Here is a 4,314-nt window from a genome sequence, read left to right on the forward strand (position 1 = left end):
ATGAGAGGCAATTCTTTTCCTATTTTTCTCTACTTTCAAAACAATTTAACTTCTGCTAAATATAAGCTTATCATATTTAGTGTCTCTAACTTTAGATACTAAGTTAGAAAAATGCTCAGAACCACCATGTTTATCTGTTTCTTTTTTCAGCAAATATTTATTGAGTTCCAGGATCAAAACACAAAACACTAGGTATCAGAGGAGAGATAAGTGCATCTGAGATATATTTCACGCTCTCCAGAAAGCTTATAAGAAATACAACAGGGTAATGTAATGGCAAAGTAGAAAACTAAACTCAACATAAATTTAATAAATTGAATTCATAAATGCACAGTGGCATTGTACAAAGTGAAAGCTGAAGTAAATTTCATGGGTTTTATCCCTTCCTTAAATATTGCTAACCTGGATGAATTTGCCCAATTAACATTTCCACATTCTCAGGCGCAATACGTACATAATAGACTCAAGGGCTAGGAAAATTTAACTAGATCAAGGAAAGAACCCAGTAAGAACTGCCTGCAAAGCTGTACTCTGCCCTTTTCCAATCTACCTGTAGTTATATATAAGTAATTTAAATCATATATTATCTTTATAACCATAGGAAAGTCTCATAAATTCCTGATCTTAGATATCATTTTAAATACAAAGTCCACCCATTTCAAAAATACACTCTATAATAACACTTTCTATGAGAGCAAGCTCAGAAATTTTCAAGGCAGTAACTTCCATTTATGGACAGTTTGGCTCAATTCAACACATTTATTAAGTACCTTCTAGGTGTCAAGTGCTGGACATGACCATCTATACCCAAGACAAATAAGAAAGGGCACTGCCCTCGAAGAGCTCATGATGCAAAAGAGAGACTGGGGAATTAATAATTATTATCCACACTTGGAAGCTGTTTTAGTTAGCTAGTGCTGCTATAACAGAAATACCACAAGCAGGATGGCTTTAACAAACAGAAATTCATTCTCTCACAGTTTAGGAGGCTAGAAGTCCAAATTCAGTGTGCCAGCTCTAGGGGAAGGCTTTCTCTCTCTGTCGGCTCTGGGGTAAGGTCCTTATCTCCTTTCACCATCTGTGGGCTGCTCGTCCCTTGAAGAGCTCCATGTGTCTTGGCACCAATCTTCCCCTGGGTCTAGGAGGTTCTCAGCACAGGGATCCCACGTTCAAAGGATGTGCTCCATTCCTGGCTGTTCTTTCTTAGTAGTACTGAGGTTCCTCCTCTCTGGTTACTTCTCTCTCCTTTTATCTCTTGTAAGATAAAAGGTGATGCAGGAAACAACCCAGGGAAACTCCCCTTACGGTGGATCAGGGCTGTTACCTGAGTAAGGGTGTTGCATCCCACCCTAATCCCCTTACAACCGATTGGCTGATCACATCAGATCACATCATGGGGGGATGAATACATCACTAAATAACTGCCAAACCATTGAGAATCATGGCCCAACCAAATGGACACATATTTTTGGCAGACACAATTTAATTCATGACAGAAGTCCTGAGTGCTCTCCAGGCAGTTTAACTACATTTCTGGGGTGGCCACTAAGGAAGGAATGGTTACTGCTTTCAGATGGTTTTCAGAGTGGATGGCAGTAAAGTAGCATTTAAAAAAAAAAAAAAAGAGCCATAGTTGAGTATCTTTGAAGATTTGAAGATTTACAATGTACTTTTTTTAAAAGGCTCCAGTCCTTAGGTAAAGAAATGCATTTAGTTTAATTTAATCTTGTGTCCCTCTGCCCATCTATAGGTAGTCCCTGATTTACAAAGTATTCAAGTTACAACAAACCGTTTACAGCCATTTTTTTTTAACATCTTATCATCAGTAATATGTGCTACATACAATGTTTACTGATGTTATCATTCTCAGATGTTCACTCATAGATGTTTATATAAATTTTTCCAACCCTCAAAGACAAACGAAGATTGGATTTATAAATATACTGTAATAAAAGGCAATAATAATGAAACTAAAAAAAAAAGCATCCTACTTACGTCAGAACAAATTTACAATGGAGTCGTTGGAACAGAACCCTGTCGTAAGTCGGAGGCTACTTGTATTTCAATGTGGGACCATTTTTCACATTGTATCTATTACAACCTCATGGAAAACCCATTGGAAAAATCTACTTTTACCTGACTCCCACATCTAATGGTGATAAACTGAGGTTCAGAGGCACTTAGTAAATTAGCCACCTAATGCCACACTGGTACCTTGTGGCGGAAACAGGGTTGAAGCCCAGAAGTCTGAGTCATTCCAGTACAAATTCTATTTCCTATAGGTCCCAGGGAGCCCCTGAGTGGTGCAAATGGTTAACACACTCAGCTGGAATTGAAATGTTGGAGGTTCAAGTTCACTCAGAGGCACCTGGGAAGAAAGGACTGGTGATCTACTTCTGAAAAATCAGCCATTGAAAACCCTGGGGAGCACAGTTCTACTCTGACACACATGGGGTCACCATGAGTTAGAATCAATTAGACAGCAACTGGTATGGATAGGTCACAGGCGTCATTGTTTTTGTTGTTGTGTACTGTCGAGTCAATTCTGAACCATAGCAAACCTATAGGACAGAGCAGAACTGCCCCATAGGGTTTCCTCGGCTGGCTGAAATCTTTACAAGAGCAGGTCGCCAGGTCTTTTCTTCTGTGGAGCAGCTGATGGGTTTGAAGCGTCGATCTTTTGGTTAGCAGGCTTCTACAGACATCATAGTTACATTTTCAAACAAAAATCCCGTATTTTGGATATTGACAGGCAGAACACCAGCATGATATTAGCACAGAGCAGCGGAAGGCCAGCGATGCACAGAGTTGGCCAAAACTGTAGAAGTCTAAACTGAACATGAGCCAACAACACAACATAAATTTAAAATAGGAAAACCTGTATTCTCAATCTGGAGAAGAGAAAACAAACTAGTCACACAATGAAGGGATTGGACTAGTTGCTCTCTAGGGTAACTGAGTTCTGTAAATAATTATCAGTCTGTTCAAGTGCCAAACACAATGACTTTACATGGACGCAGCCCTGTTGATATAAAGTTGATCACCATTGTGGAGGGGAGAAACAAAAAGAAATAGACAATAACAGAATCCTTCTCTAAAAATCATCTAACTTCACAATGAGTTCCTGAGGGAGTGTGCGTCCTCTAAACTAGAAGTTTCATCAAAAAACAGGATAGATTATTATCCACTGCGAAAGGGATAAGAACAGTTTTGCCTAAAGGAAAATAGAAGGACTTGATAAATTTTCAAAGTCATTGCCAACCTTTCGAGACAGCCTGTGAGTCAGAGGCTCACAGGCCTGTCTGTGTACGATCCAAAGACTCTGCCTCACATTCCACTTCTTTGCCTCACCTTTTGATTGTTTTATTGTTTATTGGTGTCTCTGTTTACCCTTTGGGGAGGCATGAAAAATGAAAGAAGACTGGAAACAAATTATTACATTGGATTCCTTGCTAGGGAAAAAACTTTTTTTTTTTTTTTAAATATAGGATACCAAGGAAAAGGTAAAAATTAGGACTAAAATATGACATGGATTATATGTGCATTTTTGTTTCCCATTTTTGATCAAATAGAAGCAAACCTGAACATTGGATGGTAATCACTGACCAAACTACATTTGAGAGGAGTTACTCTAAATTTAGATTTTTCAGAATCAATTTTTTCCTGCTCCAAAGCAGATTGCAGAAAGATTTGAACCGATTCTTTTCCTCCCGTATATTTTCCCCTGCCTCTCTTTTTATTATCTACTGCCAAAAAGAAATAATTCTGAGAAGGCGTTAGAGAAGTTTCATCATGTAACTAAACTGACTAACTTTCTATTCAATTTAAATTTAAATTAAACGAATATAAAAATAACCACAATGCTAAAATCCCTCTCATTGAAAATAAGGATATGTATACTTTCGGCTTATCCCAATTAATTAGTACTGATGGTCTCTAGAATAATTTTATTCATCATGAAATACGGGGTAGGCTGAGTTTAACACTTCCAACTTAAAGATAATGCCCACAGTTTAAAGATTTTAAGGATTTTTTTTTAAAAAATCAATTGGCATCAACCATGCTTAAATCCTTCCATAAGTACTACCTGACACAAAGCCTCTTAAATTAAGTACATAATAAGAAAGAAGAAATTGACAACTTCCTGGGCCCCATGTGTGCATAAAGCAAATAGATTTAAAAAACAAACAGTGTTTCTGCAATTTGTTCTTCCTTTGAATTCATTCCCAACCCTGTATCTTACATCACACATTCACCAAAAGAAATGAAGTTTACGCTGCGCTGTCTTGGCAATAATCACATCCCATAACTAGG

Source organism: Trichechus manatus, unplaced genomic scaffold (assembly GCF_000243295.1).
Source record: "Trichechus manatus latirostris isolate Lorelei unplaced genomic scaffold, TriManLat1.0 scaffold00074, whole genome shotgun sequence".
Taxonomy (NCBI): Eukaryota; Metazoa; Chordata; class Mammalia; order Sirenia; family Trichechidae; genus Trichechus; species Trichechus manatus.